The following is a 10,536-nucleotide window of genomic DNA, read 5'->3' as shown; positions in this document are numbered from 1 at the left end:
CGTCATCAAGGATCCAATGAACTCTTTTAAGGGTAGTTTGTTCAAGCTTTTTGCCTCCTGAATTGCTATGACTTTTGCTTTCCAAAATTTTGACAAAGATCAGAGAAATTTTTTCACTAAATCATTATCAGAATAAGCCTTACCAAGATTTTTTAATCCATTTATAATATCAGTGAAGTGTGTGAATATATCAGTGATTGTTTCACTAAGTTCCATTTTAAAAAGTTCATATTGGTATATAAGTATATTAATTTTTTATTCTTTAACTTGGTTTATACCTTCATGTGTAACTTCAAGTCTATCTTAAATTTGTTTTATTGAGTTGTATGTGAAATTTGATTAAACTCATTTGCATCCAAGGTACAATACAAAATATTCATAGCCTTGGTATTTAGTTGAATTGACCTTTTATCCTCTTCATTCCAATCCTTCTCGAATTTTAGAATATTAATGCTATCGACTATAATGGTGGATGTATGCGGCCCATTGATTATAACACCCTATATATCATAATCAAGTGTTTAAATAAAAAATTCTTATGCATGCTTTCCAATAAGTATAGTTTGTATCATTAAAAAATGCTGGTCTATTTGTGAATTGCCCTTCGACAAGTGAACCTCCCAATTATGCTGGCATGATCTTTTTTTCATAATTATTAGATCAATATCTAGCTGAGAATCAAGCTCTGATACCACTTGTTGCCTAGCTAGACACCCAATAAGAGTGGTGAATTGGGTTATTAAAATTTTTAACTAAGTAGTATAGTAAATAAAAACTAAACTGAGAGCAAATAAAATAAATGAGATAGTACACACATAAACATAGTAAGTTTATAGTGATTTGGTGTACTTTAAGCACCTATATTCACTTTTCAAGCAGTCTCTTAAGAATTTTACTATAATTGATTTGATTACAATAAGTTTATTTTATCTAAACTCACAAATAAATTCAATTGATTTTAGCTCAGGTCAACCATCAAAATCTTGACAAGCCTTATCCTAAGGCTCTCAATCCGATTCAGGATTTGGATCAACCCAACCTTTCAAATTTCAGCCCCCACTGAAACTATTACAGAAATTTCAAAATGAAAGCAGTACAATAATTAAAAAACCCTTCGAATGGTTGATATATTGTCGTTGAAGCTCACTTAAGGAAGCCTTGAATACTAGTAGTAAATGTACTTAGCTTCTCCTTGATTGCATTCAAAAAGAGTCAAAAGAAATTTTATTTGAGGTAGGTGAACTCTCTTGAAAGCTAATGAATGCTCAAAGTGCTCTTTCTCTCTTAAATAATATCTTTTTTTATTTTCTTCTCTTTTTTTTAAAGTCTTGTTGATTCCCTCCAAGTTCTAAATAATTTAAACTCAAAAGTAGCCATTTGTGACCGTTGGAGGTGAAAAATAGCCGTTAAAAATAAGTTTGGACAAAATTGGACTCGCGGCAGAACTAATCATTATATCTATCAAAAGTACTTGAGTCGGTTCGAATGGTCTCAAGTCGGCTCGATTTGGATTCGAGTGGCTCCACTACTTTTTGAGTTGGCTCGACTTCGATTCTCAAAAATATGACGTTCTATTCCTCTGAGAGAGCCAACTCTGATTTGGATCGAGTCGGCTCGATTTTTAGCAATCCATTTTTCAACCTTTTGTTCTACTAAGGAGCTAACTTCGATTTGGATCGAGTCGGCTCGATTCTCAGAACTTAAAATTCAGCTTTTGTCTTTCTGAGAAAGCTGGCTCAAATTCAATCCAAATCGACTCAGCTTCATGCCAAGCCAATCATCCTAGATCCTGTTCATGTCAAAGTCAGCTCGATTCATAGGTCAGTCGACTTTGAATCTTCAATAAGATTTTTTTTGAGCCGTTTGTCTCCAAAACTGATTTTTCTTGATTCAATTAATCTTCAAACATATTTTAAGCCTTCCAATAGTATTTTCCTTATACAAATATATATTCTTTGAAATACTTGAGAGATATTAATATCATTTTATGCTCTAACATTTTGTAATCATCAAAATATTTCTAAGGTCAACACTGAGTCTTTGTAAGTTGATCCAATCTCTAACTAATCAAACTTTCATTATTTTAAATCTTCATCTTTAAACCAATTTAGTTCTTCTTCTAGATGTTTGGGGAAGCCTAAAACCAGAGTCTATTCTTTAAGTAACTTTCATTTGTGATGTCTCATCTTATTAAAACCTAAATGGATGGTTGCAAGAATATCCCATGCTTTCTCCAGCTATGAGAAAGCTCCCCTCACCAAAGAAAACTTTATTCAAGTTTCTATTGATAAAGAAAATTATCTCCATATTTAAGATGTAAAGAAGCCGAAAAAAGTATGGGATGATCTTACCGCCATCTATTCAACTTATAATAAGATGAGATATCACAAACAAAAATTATGTGAATAGTAAATTCCAGTTCCAAGCTTCTCTAAAGATTTAAAAAAAAGAATAAAATTGATTTAAAGATGAAAATTTAAGACAAGAGGAGTTTGATCAGTTAGAGATTGGATCAATTTCTGAAGACTTAGAGCATGATAAGGTTGATCAACTTGAAGATCAGTTAATTTCAGAAGAGAATGTAGAGCACAAGAAGCTTGATCAAGTAGATATGGTATCAAGTTCAGAAGAGATTATGATTGAAGGATTAGTTGATTTTGAAATTGGTCAGGACTCAAAGGATACTGTAGTTGATTCGGTTATGGAGATCCATATCACAAAATCAAATCATGTGGAAGAGTCATTTGTTGAAACTATTTAAGATATGGAGATTTAGTTGGTTATGGGGATGAAAAGTTGATTAATTTTGAAGTAGTTTCAGAGATCAGACAACAAGAAGATATACTTAGTAGAGAAGATTCTTGTGCTTTGGTATTTAATAAGATTTTTAGTACATCAGTTGATTTTGAAGCTACTTCAAAACTTGAGCTGTTAGAAAACTCAATACAAGAGGATTTGATTCATGTTTCAAAGAAAACAATTGTATATAGATACTTGAAGTTGCTCAAATGGAGATATATGAATATAGCTGAAGTTTTGCCGCTAGTTTCATAGATGTGCAGGTAGTGGCCAGTATGCCTCTGATAAGCAATCAATAAAACTAGCAGCTTGATGTTCATCGGGATAAGTTAAATATTTGAAAGAATTTTGGAATCATGACCATGGAGCTAATATCGAGAGAGAATATTGCAAAAAATCATCGTCTTTAATATATACATCAAAGAGAATGAAACCAGCGAAGGAATTATTTTTTGAGCGAATAAAAGAATTCTGCTATTTGATTATTGGTTCAATAAGTTATTATATATTACTTTTACTGTAGCAATGATGGTAATGGCTACTATGGTATTTTCTAACATCAACAAATTTAGTATTATTGGCATGGACTTTGCAATGAGGGGGAGTTTTAAGATTTATTACCAAGTTCTAATCCAATGAGGATTTCATTTTTTGATTGGTAATTAGTTTTAATGACTTTAAAACTCTATTTAATTATTTCTTATGTATCATATTTCATATAAGACTCTATTTCTAAAATTACTCTATTTAATTTAGAATTTATATTTTAATAGAGTTTTAATTTTTGAGTTTCGATATGAGTCAAACATCCTACTCATATGATGCTCTATTTAAAGAGACCTTGGAGGTCTTCTTTGTATGTAGAAGAGTATGGAGAGATGTAAAAAGAGAGTATTAGAGATGTCATCTTTGGCAAGATGTAAAGGAGTTTTCTTATGCGGTTCAATTTTTTAATAAAATTTTTTTTCTTCTAAATTTTTTTCTTTCAATATCTCTTTTTTATTATTTTTTAAATATTTATTTCAAATTTTGAGCCGATACAACCATTCAACATGCTCTGACTATGCATGATCTAACTATCCATGCCTCCGTCACTTTAAACAGCATTCTAAGAAAACAATCATTCAGAAAGTATACAGTACACATCACATCTGCAATTGATGAAAATGATCAGGCTCTACTTAACTTTTTGGGTAAACCCCATATTAATCCCTCTAATTTAGTCTAGGTTCCATATTAATCTCTCTAATTTTAATTATAGTAATTAAATCCCTTATATTCCTTTCTAATCCCAATTAAGCCCTTCTGTTAGTCTTCATGAAAGGAGCTAACAGAAATAAATAAAAAATAATTATTGATAGCTGACATGACAGTCTTTTGAAATTTTAAAAGAAATATGACATGACATAGCGCCCATAGCGCCTGTGAGTACATTCTATTTGGTCGATGGGACAAAAAAGATAGGAAGAGATTTTTTGGATGTCATATCATTTTTTTTATTTCAAAAGTCTGTCATGTTAGCTGTAAATAATTATTTTTTATTTATTTTTGTTATTTTTTTTAGGAGACTAATAGAAGAACTTAATTAGGATTAAAAGAAAATCTAAGGGATTTGATTGCTGCAATTAAAATCAGAGGGACTAACATGAAATCTAGATTAAATTAGAGGCACTGATACGAGGTTTCCCCTAACTCTTTCGAGTATGCATCACATGTCAAAGGATGGTAGTAGTCTACTGAAAGGGACTAAACTCCACCCAACTTTTCCGGACCTCCGTATTCTCTCTCCGTCTGTCTCTCTCTGAGAGGAACGCCTATGTTGCGGGATAGGCGAGGGTAAGTCATGATTGGCTCATGAGCTTCCTAACCCCATTGACTCATCCGAATCGGTTTCATCCCATTGGACACACATCTCATGTACTCTTGTTGCACATATTTACGCAATAAAAGATGGGGGAAGCCCTGCACTTCCCATTTTCCTTTCAAAACGAGAGATCTGGTGCTGGATAATTTAGGGATAGAGGGCACTTCTATATATATTTTACCATGTAAGTATTTTTCTTTTTTTTTTGGAATATAAAGAAAATATTAAGAAAAGAAGTAGTAGATCTGCACATTTGCAAGCATAGGGTATTACAACGATCTAAAATCTCATCCAAAAAATTAATTAAAATATATTATTTAAATTTTTTTAAATTTTATATAAATATTTAGAATCTATCTAATGTATTGTCGATGCAGAAATAAATATGCGTTTGTATGGATTCTTTCAAGCGTTCTTGATCCGTATCCTGCCAATTCATGGGAGGCTCAACGTTTCATTCACATGGGACCTGGTCATTAATTAAATATAATGCATAATTAATGTCGAACGCAGGCTGATTTCATCCAGAGAGGCATTGGTGTCGCATTTTGTGTGGAGAAATGTTGGATGGTTTACCGCTGGCTAGCGGCGAACCAAGTGGCGACGTACCCCTCGCTGCTAGAGCGATCGAGCCAACCTGCCTTCCTGAAGCTTGGTAGATAATTAAGTATAATTTTTCTGAAGTGGAACTCGGGGGCTCCACCGGGAGTGCGGGCACAGAAGCTTGGCAAGGGACGTCGGTCCCGCCCCAAAAGGCACCAGGGGTTCATAAATTGGACGGGTGAGGCTCAACCCCCGGGCCGCAGGGGTGGTTCGCGGTTGAAGCTTTGATGGCCACCCCTGACTGGTGATTGGGTGATCCAAGTCCACATCATGACGGTCCAAATTATGGTCAGATTGTCAAAATGATCCAGCCAGCCAGCCAGCCATCAATAAGTGCTTGAATACTAGGATCGTAGAAAAGATCCAGCCAGCCATTATGAATACTCTGGTGCAGCCAACCAATTAGTTGTGCGTAGTTCTCAACCGAAAGTCCCGACTGATGTGGCCTACAAAGAGATTTTCTTCTCATCTTAAAATTTCGCTTGCTGGTGACTGAATCTGACAGCAGACGCGCAAACAGCCAGGAAAAAAGCCACTGGGAAACTTGTTTAATTTAATAAGAAAGACGACTGTCCACTGGTTTTCTCAGGGGGTTCCCCACCTAATCACCTGCGATCCACTTAATCAAGCAGTGCAAGCACTTCTCATAATCATAATCAAGTTAAGGAGCGTTGAACAGCAGGCTTTATCTAGCAGAAAAATTAAAAGAACATAATACTGACTTAATATTTGTCATAATTTGCGACATGGCTTGTTTAATGTACTGCTAACCTATGTTTTTCTGCACCAACAAGGTGATTGTTTGCATAACCTGACTGCGATTAGGGGTGTGAACTATTCAGATTATTGGGGATGTCTGGTCAAGGCACCATCTTCATAGGACCTTTTCGATACCATGTGTTGCAGCAAAAAGAAAGAAGAAATAAAACAGAAACAATCAAATATGTGGATCAGCAAAAAAAAACTCGCCTCCACGGGACATGCAAGCTTCACTATGAGAAAAAAAAAATTATAAGAAAAGATCATATCCTCAACTCTCATACATCTAATCTCTCCCTCACAAGAAGCTCTCCTTCACAAAAGCTTTCTCTTTAGGAAAACCCCTCTGAACTCCTAAAGCAAACGCTGTCCGCTGCCTGAAGCATCCTGCTCCTACTCTCTGTCGGTGCCTCGCCTCTACTGTTGCTTTGGGTTCTCTGTCGAACAACCAACCACCATTTCACACTCTCTGTTTATCCATAGAGCCTCTTAAAGGCCCTAAAACCCAGGCTACATCGGAATCAAACTCCTAATTGAACTTCTATAGCTTCTCGGCCATCCAATCGCACTTCAGATCGAAAACTGATCGTTGGATTGTATCCCATCACACCAGATCACGCCTCTGATCTCCCTGGAATGGCTCACAGTAGTCTGATCGCGACCGCGATCATCCTGAGCCACCCGATCGTGCATCAATCCACGAGAACCCATGATGAACCGCGAGAATTAGCTCTAGAAATGCTCCGGTCCACCATGGACCGCAAGAAACCTATGGAAAATGGGCGCCCGATCCATGCACCCGCCCATTCACCGTCCGATCCACCGTGGACCGAGATATCGCTAGACACCCACGTGCGGTCGTGCGTGCTTGCTCCTGTGCGTGCCGCCTGGGCCCAGGCCGCGCCTGGATGTGCACCTGCCCGGGCCTGGGTCGTGCGCTCACGGCCAAGCCGCGCACCGCCGTGCGCAGTGACACCACCACAGCCTCCACCGGCTCGCCGCCAACCTCCGCCACTGATTTTCGTGCCATCTTCTATCAAGCAAATCTGCTTCATTCGATCTCCATTTGGGCTGATTTTCGACTCGTTGGACTCCATTCATCATCACAGACCTTACTGTGAGCTCAGTATGGATCAAATTTTGAGACATCAAATCCTAACAATCTCCACCTCGACTCGACATTCGACCTTCTCCTAACTCTGAGAGCTTCTGGATCTTCTCGCCCCTATGCCTTGGGGCAATCGCCTGCTGATCATGGATGGACAGATATGGGAATCGAGTCAGGCCGCTTGATTCCATCTCCATCGTATGCTGTGCTTTTTCTGACCTGAGACCTACTCGGGATATCATCCTACGGTAATAAGAATCTCACTCTGCGATATCGCCTCTCATCCTCCTAAGTCTCACATCTCGTGCCCAATCCACCTCCACCTGGAGCTCCACTTCGCTCTGGGCTCCTCCTGGCTCCTGAAGCTCCACGATACACTGAGCTTCCCACCAGATAGTAATATCCTCTCGTCCTCTTCTTCTCCTCCAGAATAATCCTATCGCCTTGCAACATCTTCAGCATTCCTCCATCAGCTACCGTCCTATAGCCTCTCGAATCCAGTCTGCCCAGTGAGATAAAATTCTGTCTGAAATCGGATATATATCGGACCTTCTCTAATTTTCTTACTATACCATCATGTGTCCTCCAACTGACCATCCCGATACTTCTAATCGCATAGCTCGATCCAACCGATAGATAAACAGTACCCTCACTGCTCTCTAGGGAGTCAAACTGCTCCTCTTTGGAACATACATGATAGGTGCATGCAGAATCTAAAATCTATTGTTAGAAAAAAGTAGATACCTTATCAGATATCTCCAAGACATCATCCTCTAACTTGCTACTGACCGTCGCTGTAGTAGCTCTCATTTGATCTCTGAGTTGAGAGCGATCTCTGGCTAAATGACCCAACTCGTTACATCAATAACATCTGGTCTTGCTCCAATTCCTCATCCTGGACTTGGACCGCCCTTATCGCGATCTCCTGTCACTCCATCTACCGCCTCCTACTCCTCCAGAAACCACCAAAACTGAGCTGCCACCTGAGCTCGAAGCTGGGTTCTCCTTCCTGAGAACTTCATTCTGAAGAATCACCATGATGACCTCATCCATCTTAATGGTACTCTTCTCACTAGAAGAGCAGTCACCAAGGACTCATATGAAGGAGAAAGCGATGCTAGCAAGACCAGCATCCTGATCTTCTCCTCAATTTTCTTGTCAATGCTGAGGAGATCGGTGGGGATCTTTTGAAAATAGCTGAGATGCTCCTGCATGCTCTGTCCCTCAGTTATCTACAACTGGTAGAACAGTCTTCAGAGGAAGAGGTGTTAGTGAGAGACTTCACCATTTATAACTCCTCGAGCTTCGACCACAGCATTGTCAAGGAAGTCTCGTCAAGCACATAAATCACCACCTCATCCACTAGGTACAAACAAATCGTACTCACTATCTGCATCTGGAGCCACCTCCAATCATGCATCTCCATGATAGTTGGCTTCTCCTCGCACAGGAGAGCATTGATCAATCTTTGCTGGATGAATACGTCCTTCACCCTTGCCTGCCATAAGAAGAAATTGCTCTTTTCATCAAACCTATTGATTTCTATTTTGATTAATCCTGTCTTTTCCATCTTCAATCTTGCTTACCATTATCGCAATCTGCGTTCTGGTACCATCTCGCTCTGATACCACTTGTTGGGAATGTCTTGTCAGAATACCACCTCTATAGGATCTTTTTGATACCACGCATCGCAGTAGAAAGAAAGAAGAAATAAAATAGAAACAATCAAATACGTGGATTAGCCTCGCCTTCATGGGACATGCAAGCTTTACTATGAGAAAAGAAAAAAATTACAAGAGGAGATCACACCCTCAACCCTCGTACATTCAATCTCTCTCTCACAAGAAGTTCTTCCTCATAAAAGCTCTCTCTTTATGAAAATTTCCCTAAACTTCTGAAACGACCGCTGTCCGCTGCCTGACAATCTGCCTGAAGCATTCTGCTTCTTCTCTCTATCGGTGCCTCGCCTCTGCTGCTGCTCTAGGTCCTCTGCCGAACAAACAACCGCCGTTTCACACTCTCTGTGTACCCACAGAGCCTCTTAAATGCCTTAAAACCTAGGCTATATCAGAATCAAACTCCTGATTAGACTTCTGTAGCTTCTCAGCCATCCGATCGTACCTCAGATCGAAAACTGACCATTGGATTGCATCCCATCGCGCCAGATCACACCTCTGATCTCCCTGGGATGGCTCACAACCGTTCGATCACGATCGCGATCATCCTAAGCCACTCGATCGTGCATCGATCCATGAGAACCCATCGTGGACCATGAGAATCGGCTCTAGAAATGCTCCAGTCCACCATGGACCGTGAGAAACCTATGGGAAATGGATACCCGATCCATACGCCCGCCCATGCACTGCCCAGTCTACCGTGGACCGGGATATTGCTGGACACCCACATACGGTTGCGCATGCCTTCTGGGCTTAGGCCGCACCTGCACGTGCGCCCACCCGATCCTGGGCCGCACACCATGCGTGCCCACACGTTCGCGCTGGGCCGCGTGCTCGCAACCAGGCCAAGTGCGGTCACGCCACCTTGGCCTCCACCGCTCCGATTTCGTGCCATCTTCTATCGAGCATATCTACTTCATTCGATCTTCGCTTGGACTGATCTTAGGCTCGTTGGACTCCATTCGTCGTCGCAGACCTCGCTGTGGGCTCAGTGTGGACCGAATCTTGAGACGTCAAATCCTAACACAGATTGGATCGACTTAGAATTATTTTGATATTGAACCAACTTGAATTGATTTTCTAAAAGTGAAATAGAAATCAAACCGGCCATCTATAGAACCAGTTCAAACTAGTCCAAAAAAATCAATTTGATTCGGTTCGGTTTATTGGGTTGCTATGCTAAATAGGCTTCTATTGCCGTAAAGCAGAAGAAAATCCAGTGCAAAGAATGAAAGAAGAATGAGAGAGAAGCACAACTTGCTCCTTTTAATGCCGAGAGCCATCATCGAGCAGCATAATTGAGACCAAAAAGATAAATAGTTCATCAGCATTAATGTGGCCATAACAAGAAGATCGAGTAAATGTATTCATAACTAGTACAAAATGAAATCGATACTATATAATTCAATAGAACAATAACTAAAAGTACTTAGAGATCTAAACCCTGAGGATCTAAGCATGTGAAAAGAAAACCCATGATGATCAGCCGATCCACAAAAATCCTAATAAATTTGCAATGCTAGGAGAGAGAGCTAGCAAAACCGCGAGGGGGAAGAATGATACGTTTGAAGCTCAAAAGAAGATAGAGGGCAAGGGCAAGATGGAAGTGATGGGATGAATTTATTTACTGTCACCCACTAAGTAGAAGAAGACCACCAATCAATCATGAGAAGACCACTAGTCCTTGCTTAGCTTGCCCTTCTCAACTTCTATCAACCTCACTCCAA

This window comes from Elaeis guineensis, chromosome 4 (assembly GCF_000442705.2).
Source record: "Elaeis guineensis isolate ETL-2024a chromosome 4, EG11, whole genome shotgun sequence".
Lineage (NCBI taxonomy): Eukaryota > Viridiplantae > Streptophyta > Magnoliopsida > Arecales > Arecaceae > Elaeis > Elaeis guineensis.
The sequence above is the reverse complement of the archived record's forward strand: the minus strand, read 5'-3'. Positions refer to the sequence as shown.